We start from the raw sequence: 14771 nt of genomic DNA on the forward strand, positions 1-14771 counted from the left end.
ATCCTAAGATTCCCAAAACACTAATTTCAAAATAATATAAGCACCCCTATGTATATTGCAGCATTATTTACAATAGCCAAGTGCTGGAAACAGCCTAACTGCTCATCAGTAGAGAATGGATAAAAAAGCAGTAGAACATTTACATAGTGGAATACTACTCAGCCATAAAAAAGAAGAAAGTCTTATCTTTTGTGGCAGCATGGATGGAACTGGAAGTTATTATGCAAAGTGAAATAAGTGAGTCAGAGAAAGAAAAATACCACATGATTCCATTTATATGTGGAGTCTAATGAACAAAATAATTTAACAGATAAAATACAGAAACATAAATACATAGAACAGATGGACAGCTGTCATACAGAAAAAGGGTAGGGGAGGTGGAAGTGTACAAAGGGGGGATAAATGGGGATGGAAAGAGACTTTGCTTTGTGCAATGAGCATATAATACAGTATACATATGATGTTTTATTGAGTTGTACATTTTAAACCTGTACAGTTTTATTAACCAATGCCATCCCAATAAATTCAAGAAAAAATGAGAAATAAGAAATTAAGACATACAAATGGCCAACAGATAGATGAAAAGATGCTCAATGACACTAGCTATCAGGGAAATGCAAATCAAAACTACAACGAGATGCCACCTCACACCAGTTAGAATGGCTGTCATCAACAAGACAAGTAATATCAAGTGTTGGAGAGATTGTGGAGAAAAGGGAACCCTCGTTTATTGCTGGTGGGAACGTAAACTGGTACAGCCACTATGGAAAACAGAACAGAGGCTCCTCAAAAAATTAAGAATAGAGCAACCCCTCTTCTGGGTATCTACCTGAAAAATTTGACCTTTATTCCCAAAGATACATGCACCCCTATGTTCATTGCAACATTATTCAGGGTGGCCAAGACATGGAAACAATCAAAGTGCCCTTCCATAGTGGATTGGACAAAGAAGATGTAGTTCATATATACAGTGGAATACTACTCAGCCATAAGAAAAGTTTAAATACTGCCATTTGTGACAACATGGATGGATCTTGAGAGTATCAAGTCAGACAGAAAAAGTGAAGAACCATGATTTCACTCATAGGAGGGATATGAAACAGAAAGCAGCAAATGAACAAGTGGGACAAACAAACAAACAAGAATTCATAGACACAGACAACAGTAGGGTGGTTACCAGAGGGTAAGGAGGTGAGAGATAGTAAATGGTAAAGGGACCAAATATATGGAGACAGAAGGAGATTTGACTTTGGGTGGTGGACACACACCACAATATACAAGTGATGGATAATAGAAATGTACACTTGAAACCTCTATCATCTTATTAACCAATGTCACCCTAGTACATTTAATTAAAAATAAAAAAAGAAATAAATGGATATATATTTCTGGGGCTATTGAGTGTACGTGTGAAGAACCTTATGTGTTTCACTCCTGCCGTTTCCCATGGCTACCAGTCTCCTAGTCACTGTGTTTTATATGATAATGATGTGAGATAATGCATGCTCATTAATAATGACCTCTGGTAATCAAGAAGAGGTTTAATTCTCTTTAGTTTACTGTTTAAGCAGGTATATATTTGCACAACATATTTATTTTTTTTAATATTTTAGAAATCTTCCCATTGAGGCTCAACTTTTAAACACTAATATTTAAGTTCACTTTTGAAAACCGCTCTATCAATTCCAAATGATAAAGGATAAATGAAAATTATCTAACTGGAGTTTAGGCAATCCAAAGATGGTGATAGCATCTAACATTTAAAAAGCAAGTTTTTCCATGCAATACAGTAATAACCTCAGACATATATAATCATAATTTCTTAAAGGATGACTAAACTAAGATTCAGAAAATTGAATTAAAGTATTGATATCACAGAGGTAGTTAACTGGTAGTGGAGCTAGATTTTAACTTAGGTCTATCTGACTCCATTTTTCTAGACATTTTGCTCTCTTTACACGGAAAAAAAAAATCTCAGGCTGAGAAGCTGGATACTGGGTCTCTGTAGGCCATACTCCTCTGTAGAGCTTCCTGTAAGACAGTTATCCAAACTTCATTACCATTAGCAGTTTCTTTCACTTACAGAAACTACAAGAACTCCTGTAAATGCCTCTATGTGCTGTAACTTAGAATATGCTTTCTTTCCTCCTTCACTCTGTAGGTTTCATTCATTGTTGCACGGAACCACCCTTGCCTCCTCCTACACCGCTCCTTCCTGCTCTACACTCTAATTCTTCAGTGGCAACACAGAAGGGCTAGCGGGGATAGAAGAGGCAATCAGAGATAAAGACAGAGGAAAGACCTGTGGTCCGTGTAGCTGTCTTCCCTCGCCCATTCCTGTACTTCCCCAGAGCCTGGGCTGATCTCCACATCATTCTCACAGTCTCGCCCTGCTCTTAAGATAAGTTCCTCAAACACTGACACTGACTGGTTGGTTCTCTGGAATGAAGATAAAGCTCATTTATCCCTGCAAGATTTCAGGCCCCACCATTCACATGTACACACACATTCAGTTGTTCTGAGAGGGCTAAGTGAATGGGATGCTTAGGAGCAGAGACTGTTACACTCCCTGTCTCTTTCTTGCAATTGTTGGCAGCTGGTATTCTTCCAAACCTCCAGAACAGAATGCTTGCTTCATTCAGGACAGGCAACTGAGAAGGAGTATTGTTTTATTCCATAGTGTGTCTCAAAAGAAAGAAAATGGGAAAAAGGAAAGGAGCAGAAGTGTTGTGTACAGCAGACCTAAGGTAAAATTCCTACCATTTCCCCTTACAGTTGGATGACTTGGAACATCATTTAATTTATCTGATTTATAGGGGTTATTATAGGCTAACGACCCCTGTCATTCTTACCTCACAGAATCGTTATGAAACACTAATGAAACAATAAATATGAAAGTGCCCTGGAAAGGGTAAATGTGTGTGTATAAATTTTAATTGCTAATACAATTGTGTGTTCCCGGCATGGCACATGTTTTGGTGTTATCATTGGTTAGATGTTCATGGTACCATTCATGTATTCAAGATGCATTTATGGAGAGCTTGCTTTTTACAGACACTATACCAGGAATGGAGAGTACAGAAATATACTGGATACAATGATTTTTCTGAGCGAGGGAATCAATTCAGGTGGATTGATAGGTTTCAGTGGTGGTGGGAGAAGAATGCAACTGATGACTGGCCAGGGAATCCAACTATGGCTTTCATGGCAGTAATTTAGAAATGAACTTTATTATGCGGTTTACATATGGCGTCGCATCAGTAAAATGCTGGAGCAGGCAGCTCCAAATTCCTATCCTTCCACATACAAATCAAAAAACAAGTAAACCTTGGCTGGAATAGCTCAGTGGATTGAGCGCGGGCTGCGAACCACAGTGTCGCAGGTTCGATTCCCAGCCAGGGTACGTGCCTGGGTTGCAGGGCATAACCCCCAGCAACCACACATTGATGTCTCTCTCTCTACCTCCCTCCCTTCCCTCTCTAAAAATAAATAAAATCTTAAAAAAACAAGTAAAAAGTGTCAGAGCCAACTTTGTCAGAACTCTGGAACACAGTAAAACATCGATAGCAACCAAGCAAATGTGGAATCCAGGGAAAGCCAATTTAAAATTATAAGAATGTTTTATAGTGCTTTTATTGACCTTCGCTCCACCCCCTCCCAGTTCAGCTGTGATCTTGAAGATGGCAGTCCCTACTCCCCATGAATGACCCTGGTTTCTGGTGGCAGAGGGAGTGGGCAAAACCTCATTTACAAATTATCATGTTAGTCGGTTCTAACCTGTCTGAGAGCTGCGTGAAAGACTGATGCAAGGTGCTCCTACCTGTTTCACCTAACTTGGAACTCAGGGGAAAAGTGGAAGGCATAGTTCGAAAACATTGGAAGAGGGGATGGAAAATCTGGACCATCAGGGCCAAAAGACTACCGCTGAAAGTCGCATTTCAAGATGGAGACATAAGAATATCCTGATCTCACCCCCTCCCACGGACATGCTGAGTCTACAGCAATGTATGGAACAACTTCCTCTGAAAAAAAAACATAAAAATTTGCGGGGTGACCCCTACTCATTGAGCAAATGACAAAAATACACACTAAAGTGGGGAGGAAGGACTGAGACACAATCTCTCCATAAAATCAACCCTTGGCACGGCAACCCGCAATCAAGAGGGAATTCAAAAGTCAGAGTGTCTTCCGAGTGAAGGGTTCATACCCACACAGGGCTCCCTAACTTTTAAGGCTACCACCTGAAAGATGAGCCCCGAAAACACTTAACTTTAAAAACCAATGAGGCTCATGCCCACAAGACCTTTGGGGCTGTGACAAACTGAGAAACAGCTCTTAAAGGGCTCACACTCAGTCTCACCTACCCCAGGGTCCAGTGGGTGAACTACCCTTTGAAAAGTGCCCAGGCTTTATGGGAAAGAGGCTCACTTGCTAATTTTAAAGTATTGGTCTGAGGAGCACCAGCCTACTGGGATGCTCTCTGGGAACGGAGATGAGTGGACACCATCTTACTGCTCTCCCTCTGCCTTATTAAAGGCACCAGGAAATGTCTTTTTTTCATTTGTTTTTATTGTTTTTCTTTACTTTTTAAAGAAGTTGCTAACTTTGCGCTCTCCCTCTGCCTTGCTCCAGCCATTGGGTGCCATCTTCTCACCCCCTCTGCTGTGCTACAAAGCACCAGAATCTCTCAGCCGAAACCTTCTACACATGTCTGCTGACCAAGGTTTTGTGGCTGCCACCCAAGGGACACCCCTTGGTCAGCTGGCTCTGAAGGCCAGGGAGGCTGAAATTCCTGGGTCCCTTGGGAAGTAACAAGCAGAGAGACAGTTCTTGGCAGGCCACCACCCCCAAGGCACTACACAGACAACAGACTGAAACATACTCCCAGCCTTTCTGTAAAACAGACTTGCTTGCTTGTCAGAATCTTTAGCCTGAGGGGGGGCAGGGCTTCTGATGTGGCACACTTACAGGGTCCTACGGACGTGCTCTCAGGGAACAGAGGCCAGTAGATGCAACCTTTCTGTTCTCCCTCTGCCTCACTTTAACTTGCTGGTATCTTTCAAAAAAGAGGGCTTATAACTTTGGTTCACTGATTTTTGTGACTGCTTTTTTTTTCTTCTCTGTATCCATTTCTTTTTCTTTTTTTAATTTTATTTTAATCATTGTTCAAGTACAGTTTTCTCCCTTTTACTCCCATTCCAGCCCACCCACCCAACCCTCCCCACTTCCCTCCCATTACCACTCTCCCCTAGTTTTTGTCCATGTGTCCTTTATATTTGCTCCTGTAAAGCCTTCCCATTCTCCCCTGAAATTCCCTCGTCTCTCCCCTCTGGTCACTGTCAGTCTGTCCCCTATTTCAGTGTCTTTGGTTATATTTTGCTTGTTTCTTTGTTTTGTTGTTTAGGTTCCTGTTAAAGGTGAGATCATATGGTATTTGTCTTTCACTGCTTTAAGGAGACACCACTGTATCACCTGGCCCTGGCGGCTAGCAGCACTGATAATTGTGGGTCCCATGGGACTGTAACCAATAGAAAAAGTTGTTAAACAGCTACCACCCCCAGGACACAAGAGGCAACACATTCAGGAGATTAGTCTTTCTGTGAAAGAGGCCTATTAACTTATACTATAGCTGCAGGCTAAGGGGCAAGTTTATAATTATATATACATATATAAGGGCTTACCTTTTAAACCTTTCCTGAAACTTTGGAGGGCAGATGCCATCTTGGAGCACTATCTCTGCTGCACCTCACAGCACCAGCCTTAGGGGCAGGCTTCAGGGTTGGTACACATCTAGAGGCCACAGTGGTGCTCTCAAGGAACGTAGGCCGGGGGATGGCGCCTTTGCACTCGCCTTCTGCATGACTACAGCTCATTGATCTCTCCCAGAAAGGAGCTTCTACACTCATCTGGAGCCCTGATTTTTGTGACTGCTGCCCAGGGGATACCTCCAGATTGCCTGGCTCTGGTAGCCGGTGGGGCTTACACTTTCAGCCCCACAGGACTATATGTACTTGCATTTGTTAAAGGCAAATGCCTCAAGGTCTGGCTTGCAATCAGCCTGCATATACATGCCTGCTGAGATGCTCCCCTTTGGGACACCCTCAGTTACTGGGAGGATTAAAAATACAATAGGCTGTTTGGGAGAGAGTGGAGCCTAAGGTGGCAGGGAAGGGAGATTCTGAATTCACCTCTTCCCATGCACACACCAAATTTACAGCTATATATAATTTCCCTTTGAAAATGATCTGAAAACTAGATAAACTGCTCTCCTCAATAAAAGATAAAGGGATTACTCTGAGACAGGTAAGAGAGGCAGAGACACAGTCTTGTTAGAAAAATCCCACCCCCAAGCACGCCAACACACAATAGAGAGGGATCTCACCACACGGGCTTCTCCTGGAGGAGTGAGGGCTTGGTACCTCACATCTGGAATCCTGAGCCCTGTGAGCTGCACTGGAGAAACAAGCCCCTAAAACATCTGCCTTAGAAAACCAATGGGGATGACGTTTAAAGGACACCATGTGCTATAAAAAAACTGAGACTCCTCTCTTAAAAGGCTTGGGTGTGGTCTCACTGGCCTGGAGAGCCAGCAGTTTGAAAAGTGCCCAAGCTATATGGGAAATAGATTCATTTATTAGACTAAAAATCATTAGCTGGAGGGATGGGAGACAATTGAAATGCTCCCTGGAGCCCCCAGCAGGTGTGGCCCAGTTGTTTGGGCATCGTCCTGCAAACTGAAAGGTCACTGGATTGATTCCAGGGCGCATGCCTGGGTTGCAGGTTCAGTCCCCACTAGAGGCATGTACACAAGGCAGCCAATCAGGGTTTCTCTCTCACATCGATGTTTCCCTCCCTCTTTCTCCCTCCCTTCCCCTCTCTCTAAAATAAAAAAATAAAAATTGAAAAAAAAACCCAAATGCTCCATGGAGACATCATTACTGCAGTTTCTACCTAACATGCTAATGCAAGCAGGTGCTAGCAGTTACGGCATCATCCCACTGCTTTGCTAAAGCCAGAGATGTGGGCTGCTGTAACACTGCTCTACTTCCTGATGGGCCAGTGAGTGTGAATGGGTTGTAGCATCATCCTGCTCCCTGCCTAACATCTGTGAGTGCAGCTGCTTGTGAAACCCCTCCAGCTAGAGGGCAGGTGCTCTCATGCCATTCTCCTGCCAGCCTCAAGCTAAGCACACGCACAGGCAAGGCACTCTCTTGCTGCAGTGCTGCAGCCCATGGCCACTTCCAGTCAAGACAGTTTTCTGCAGCTTTTCTGAAGCAAGCAAGTGAGCCCTGCCCCCTACACTCTACAGCTGCTTCGCTAAAAGCCATGGATGCACACAATCCACTCATATAATACTGTCCTATTCTTGTTTTTCATGTCACATTTTATAACACTTTTATTTTTTCAAGAGTTTATTTATGTTTTAGACAGAGAGAAAAAGGGAGGGAGAAAGAGAGGGAGAGAAACATCCATATGAGAGAGATAGATACTTGGATCTGTTGTCTCCCAGGGACCCAGCCCACAACCCAGGCTTGTGCCCTGACCAGGAATCAGACCGGTGACCTTTTGGATCACAGGCCGGCACTCAACCCACTGAGCCACACCAGCCAGGGCTGCCCTAACTCTTTACATTTAACATATGGAAAAACAGTAAATTTTCTTTCAGATTCATTTTGCAGATGAATTGCACTTATTCTAAGCCTGGATCATATCACCTAGGCAGCCTGGTGTAGTGGAAAAACACTGTGCTTAGAGACAGACAGACTAGAGTTGGATTTTTGACTCTCATGTACTAACTATGTGACTGTGCAAACCTTTCAACCTCAGTTTCTTAATTTATTATGTAAGATAAATGATGAAATGCTGTTATTTTCAGACTGAAATGAGATGCTCGATCTTAAAATACTTTGAAAAAGTAAAGAATTATGTTAATTATTCCCCAGTAAAGCTATTCATGTAAGTGAATGTTTATGACAACACAAATGAGAACACATTTTTTTGTAATTTTTTCTTTTTCCTTTTGGGTATAAAATGTCACCCTAAAATCTATATACAATTTGAATATTTTTATTGTAATTTAAAATAGGATCACAGATGATCAATGCTGAAATAGACCTTGAAGGTAATCTAGTCTATCCCACATGACTGTATGGAAGGAAACCCTGAGGCTGAGAGGAAAGAGGGACTTGCCTTAGGTTATGCAATTAGTCCGGGAATCAGGATTGACGCTTCAGTCTCCTTTGTTCCTGCTCAGTGCCTTTCCTGCTCTACCATAATGTGTCATCTCAATGGTCCTTTTGGGTTTTGTTATGAAACTACTGTCTTTCCCCAACTTCCCTTTGATTGCCCTGAACCAAAATGTTGATATGCCTTGTTAAGCAGGATTCTCCTTGAGGAGAGAACAATTTACATGGAGAGAATAATGTAGGAGGCAGCTCTTCCACGCATTTTTACCTTCCTGCCAGGATCTTGCGAATGACCGCATGGCTCCTGGGGCAATAGGTAGCAGAGTCAGGAAAAGTGACTCATCAGAAATACTCAGACCTTGGTGTTCATGTGATTCCCTTTCCCCTTACATGGTGATAGGATTTTATTGTCTACAAAGTACATTCATATTTATTATTGAAGTTATTCTCACAGCAACTATATGAGGCAGGGATTATTATCCCCATATTACAGATGAAAAAAACTGAAGATTAGAGAGATTAGGTATCAACATTTATGTATTAGATAAGAGGCACAGCTAACATTTCAATGCAGACTCTCTAGTTCTAATAAAGGGATCTTGCCACTATAACACAGTGGCATGTCATTTTGCCATACTTAATGAATTCTGAAAAATATTAGTGAAGATGTAATCAAAAGTTAATAAAATGTCATGCAGAATAAGTTCTAAGGCTGTGACTTAATAAAAATAGACTAATATTTCCAACTTTGAAACTATCTAAATGATCCTAAACTCTAAACGTAAAAGAGGTGTAAATTCCTTAGGCTGATCAAGAGTCCAACAGTACGTGACAAGAGTCTAGAATGAATCACAAAGAACTTTACATTGCTGCTTTAGCTGCATTAATTAAACATATAGCAAAAACAGAAGCCTTCATTTCTACACTCACAAAGGGTATAAATGGTCTGGAAAACTTGGTTTTCATTCACATAATATATGGGGAAATGAAGAAGAAAAAGTAAAAAAAGTCAGAACCACAGCTATTTCACTGCTTGAGAATGTTTTCTTCTCTCTCTAGGGTTGATTTTTCTTCAGTTGCATATATTGGGGTTGCTGAAGCATTTTCTGAATATACTATGTGAAAAACTTCCCTAAGAAAACTAAAATGAAGTACAGGTACAATTCTTCATAAGGAAACCGTAAAATGATATAGTCATAGTTTTCTCTTAGATATTTAGTCCTTTCTAAGTATAGCATTAGATGTATGAGAGACCTGGATCTAAAACACAACCCTGAACATAATAGTTACATGACCTTAGGCAAGTGAACTCATTCAAGACTGTTTTCTCTGTATAAACTAGAAATGATGATAGTGCGTACCTCATAGTATTGTTATGAGGATTAAAGACAGTAACAAATGTGAAGCATTTGGAACATGATTAGTAAACCTCAAAAGGTATTAGTTCCTTTTCTCTCACTCCCTTCTAGGCTGGTTTCCTGTTACAAAAGCCTATATGTGCTTCTTAAAATTTTTATTAAATTTTCCCTGGCTGGTGTAGCTCAGTGGATTGAGCAAGGGCTGCGAACCAAAGTGTCGCAGGTTTGATTCCCAGTCAGGGTACATGCATGAGTTGCAGGCCATGACCCCCAGCAACCCCACATTGGTGTTTCTCTCTCTGTCTCTATCTCCCTCCCTTCACTCTCTAAAAATAAATAAATACAATCTTTAAAAAAAGAATGAGTCAACAATATTTTTAAAAAATTTATAAAATGTATTGAGTTGACATTGGTTAATAAAAATCATATAGGTTTCAAGTGTACAATTCTATAATACACCATCTATATATCGTATGGTGTGTCACCACCCAAACCAGGTCTCTTTCCATCACCATTTATTCCCCTTTACCCTCTCCTACCTCCCCCACCCTCCTTTCCCTCTGGCAATCGCCAGACTGTTGTCTGCGTCTATGAGGGTTTTTTTTCTTAATTCCTTCACCTTTTTCACCCAGCCCCCCAACCGTCCTCCCCTCTGACAGCAATCGGTCTGTTTTCTATCTGTGAGTGTGTTTCTATTTTGTTTGTCAGTTTATTTTGTTCATTTTGTTACATTCCACAAATAAGTGAAGTCACATGGTATTTGTCTCTCTCTGACTGGCTTATTTCACTTAGCACAATGTCTCCACGTTTATCCATGCTGTCCCAAAGGGAAAGGTTTCCTTCTTTTTTTACAGCTGAATAGTATTCCATTGTATAAATGTACCACAGCTAGAAAGCCTACACATTTTTAAGCTAAGAAGATAATCTTACTAGCTGTGTACTTCAGATTTTTACAACTGCCTTGATAGCTCAACTTTTCTGAAAGCTTAACTTTCTTATAAAAGTAGGCTAGCTTTTTATATTATAAAGATTATGCTAATCTTCTCACTGAATCTACTCTCTCTCACACACATACGCACACACAAACACACATACAGATACTCACACTCCTGAATAAAAATAACCACCAAAGAACTCACCTCTTAACATCTCCAACATTTCCAACTTCTGGCACTGATCTTCAGCAAGCTCGATTATTTTTTGAAGGCCTGCAGTCCACATCTGTATTTCTTACTTGTGCAGCTTATCCATCACATCATGGCTTTTATCCTTTGTTGTTGAGGCAGAATGTCCAAGAATCCTAAGCCTTGGGAAAGGGAAATTCCAATAGAGTTGAATGAGCAGAGGCAACCCTTCCTCTAAAACAGGTGTTACCCACTTACAGTTCAGTACTACAGTCAGGGCAGCAAGGGATTTGTGTCTCAATGGTTGATAGTTCCTTTCAATAATTGTGCTAATCTGAGGTGTAGCACTGTTCTAGTCTTCTATATACACTGACACTCAGAATCTTCCATAGACCTAAGAGAACTTACATCGTAATAGTGGAAAAGACTCAGTCTAAAGGAACAGTGGTTGAATTGTGTGTGCATGCATGCGAGCACACACATTGTTTCAAAAAAGAAAAACACAGATGAACAGTTAATGTAAGAACTACTTTATCTAGACTTCTCATTAAGTAGCAGAATGTTTCCAGATGAATCCTATGTAACATCTGCAGATTAGTTATGACTATTTCTTCTTGTTGATCTTCTATGGAAAAAAAAATAAGACCATAGCCTTAAAAGAACACAATTCCGAATAAACATTAATTTCCTAATGACTTGAAATGTACTACATTCCACCTTGAGAGACTTTTCTGTCCTTCAGTTCCCTCATGGTCCAATTAAATAAAAAGTCACATACAGTTTACAAAGTTGACCGAAACAAGAAAAACAAGTGAGACTAGCTTTGAACATTTTGCCCATTCTCTTCTATATCACTCCAAAATAAACCAATGAATGATCTTTTAGGAACACTTAAAATGCTAAACCATTAACTAATAACTGATGACCATTTTCTATTCTGAAGCGATTCAAAACATGTGTCCCACCTACAAGTCAAAACATTAAATCATGGTCCAGGGGCGAAGTATGACTTAACAAAGTTTTGCAAAGACCCTTATCATTATCCCCACTCCCTAGCTTTGGGCATTTTCCCATTCCCTGGACATTACTTTTAGTAATGTGCTGACTGTATTTTCCAAACTCCAAATTATCTGATAAGATCTGGTAAATGAGATTTTTGTGCTGCTTCTTAGAGCCAGATACAATCCAGAAGAGGTACCAAGGATATTGAAAAAAAATAGAACTTCTGAACACTGATGGTATGGAAGTATAATAGAAGAGAGCCTTTAAGATTAAGAATGTCTTAAAAAATTTGGTTACTGTATGACTGGGACATTGAGTCATTGACACTGGATAGGGGAACAAAATCAATGAAAAGTCAATGCAGGAAAAACTGGCAATAGTATGTAACCTGAAATCATCAGAGGATACATTTCACAGTTCATTTAGACACATATAAATTTCAAGAAAATGGCGTGTAGCTTTATGCAAATATGCCTATAACCTTCTATTAGATGTGAAACAAGTTCAAGAGTGAGATGCTATTCTAGAGTTGATACCCCATGTATATATTATCAGAATATTAGGCTTCCTGCTGAAGCTGGCATCTGTAGGGAAGTATATTCCCATGAGGCACTGGCATCTGAGCTGGAGATACCAGCAAATATGTTGTTAGTTGTAGCTCCGTGTTGCCACAGGTATCATCATGAAAGGGTCAACCTTGTTTACACACATCCCCTCTTGGTTCTACTGTTTGAATGATTTATAGATGCAATAATACAACATTTGTGGGCAGCCAAGAAAAAGCTTACAATGTGTCTCTGAAGTCTAGAAGGAGACTAAGAAGAATGTTCTCAATAGCTTTCATTCTGCTAAACTAAGCTCCTTTTTAAAAGATTTTATTTATTTATTTTTAGAGAGGGGAAGGGAGGAAGACAGGGAGAGAAAGAGAAACATCAATGTGTGATTTCCTCTCCCACATCCCCACCTGGGGACCTGGCCCACAACCCAGGCATGTGCCCTGACTGGGAATCGAACTGGCAACTCTTTAGTTTACAGGCTGGTGCTCAATCCACTGAACTACACCAGCCAAGGCTAAAAAAGCTACTTGAGGATGAGATGAATCTTACTCATCCCTAACTCCCCTGTGCTAAGTTTCACATATATATAGTAGATGCTCCACAAATATATGTTAAATGGCTTATAATATCCTAGGGGAAGAAAATATATTCCTGACCTTCCAAGTTGTTCTTCTTATCTTTATTACTGAGTAGCAGCTATTTTCTTGAGTTGACTGTCATCTTATAGGCAAGCAGAACAGGAAGCACAATGTTTTGAAGTATCAGATAAAGTTATTCAAACAATGGTGCCAATGTGGAATATATGGCTTGGAGGAGCTACTACTCACCTACACACTTTCTCATGTGTCCAGGATGAAGGAGACAGGTGGTCATTATCTCTCTTTCCAAGTGCCACCTATGAAACGCATGGTCCTTAAAAGAAGCAGTAGTACCTTGCAACTTGGCTATTTAGGCTACTTCCTTGTAAAGGGGTAAGAAGCAGCACAATCAGTGACTGTTAACTCTACGTCTCTCTCAAAGTGAAATCTTGTTAGAATACAGAAGGTAGTGAAGAGGATTAAGAAAGTGTATCATTCTTCAGTAGCTTTCCAGACATCTAATCTTCACAATGGTCTGGCTGGCAGAGAGAGAGAGGAGAGAAGAGAGAGAGAGACAAAATTAAAATAAACATGACCTCACAATGGCAAAGAACAAATACATGCACAACAGGATCCCAAGAAATTTCTGAAATTTCATGAGCAAGTTAAAGGGCTACCAGCAGGACAGATGACCATCACTAGAAGAAACAAGTCTATTAGAAGAAACCGAATCCATAAACTTGTTTCCTATTTCTACCACTTTTAAAAAAGAATCATTCCCGTTTGTATAACTGGTAAATCAGAAACCACTTTTTTGACCAATGAGAAAAATACCCTTTTTCTGGCATTCATATATGTGCATATGTATGTACATATATATACACCAAGAAATATATTACTACAATAGACAGTTAATATGTAGCAACTCATTAATATAGGTTAGAGCCAAACAGATTCAAATCAAGACTATTAGGTAGTCTAATGCTGTGTACTAGATGACTGACTTAGTTTTGTATGTTTTCTTTGGTGGAAAAATCTTCACACAGTTTTGTTTTATGTTCTTACACAAATGGTACCAGATTTTTTGGACCATAAGATGCACCAAGGTTTTAGAAGGGGAAATGGAAAAAAAATTGAAGCAAAAAATGTGGTAAAATATTTAATAACATAGATAACATATTTCACCAATGTAAATGTAAACAGAACTCAACAGCAGCATTAACCACCATTATTCCTCCCAAATTTGGGGGTGGGGGGAGGGATGTGTCTTATAGTCTGAAAAATATGCACTCTAAGAAGGTCACTAAACCAAACAGAAAGGAGAAATCTGTACAATTGCTGATCCCAGTTTACATGTGGAAGTTTTCTCACAATAAAAGTATGCTCCAATTTGAAGACTATGTGAGTTGGCCATATCAGGGTAACAGATGGACTGGATGTATTAGTGCCCGAATCTCTTATTGTAGTCCAGAAGCCAAGCAATAGAATTCAAGGACCGGGCATAAATATTGTTGATGTGCTGAGAAGGGAACAGTCATGACTGCGGTATTTTTGCTACCTCTTATTATGTACAAATCAACGTTCTAAGAATGTCAAAGTGTATCAATTATTACTTAGGACTTAAAGGAGCTCTCAGGCTACAGCCTTCTTTAATATGAGAAAACATTAAAAGAAAAATTCAAATTTCAGAAAATATATTTTCATAGCTTCCACTGGAAAAAGAAATTTAAAGGCCAACAAGAAATGTCGTGCAAATGATGGTTTACCAAACAAGTCCAGATATTTACCCCATTTGAGTTTTAGAACCAACATATGAAATAAACAAGATAAAGATTATTTCCTTGTTACCTAAATGAGGAAACTGAGGCCCTGAAATGTTATGTGATTTATCCCATGTCATAAAAGTCTACACTGGTGGAGGCAGAACTGGGATGCCGGTCTTCTGACCCCTAGTACATTTTTTCTT

At 40.1% G+C, this 14771-nt stretch overlaps 1 protein-coding gene across 1 annotated transcript in view; it reads right to left on the reverse strand.

Moving 5' to 3' along the window:
• The window catches only part of ZC3H12B (zinc finger CCCH-type containing 12B), a 93285-nt gene that overhangs the window by 47227 nt on the left and 31287 nt on the right, over positions 1-14771 (reverse strand). The window contains exons 2-3 of the mRNA XM_045847538.1: positions 13055-13344; positions 10684-10850 (exon numbers count right to left, since the gene is read on the reverse strand). The gene's annotated coding sequence lies outside the window, so the exon portion shown is untranslated. The remainder of the gene's footprint in view (positions 1-10683; positions 10851-13054; positions 13345-14771) is intronic.

Source organism: Phyllostomus hastatus, unplaced genomic scaffold (genome assembly GCF_019186645.2).
Source record: "Phyllostomus hastatus isolate PE091 unplaced genomic scaffold, TTU_PhHast_1.1 phas_contig_551, whole genome shotgun sequence".
Taxonomy (NCBI): Eukaryota; Metazoa; Chordata; class Mammalia; order Chiroptera; family Phyllostomidae; genus Phyllostomus; species Phyllostomus hastatus.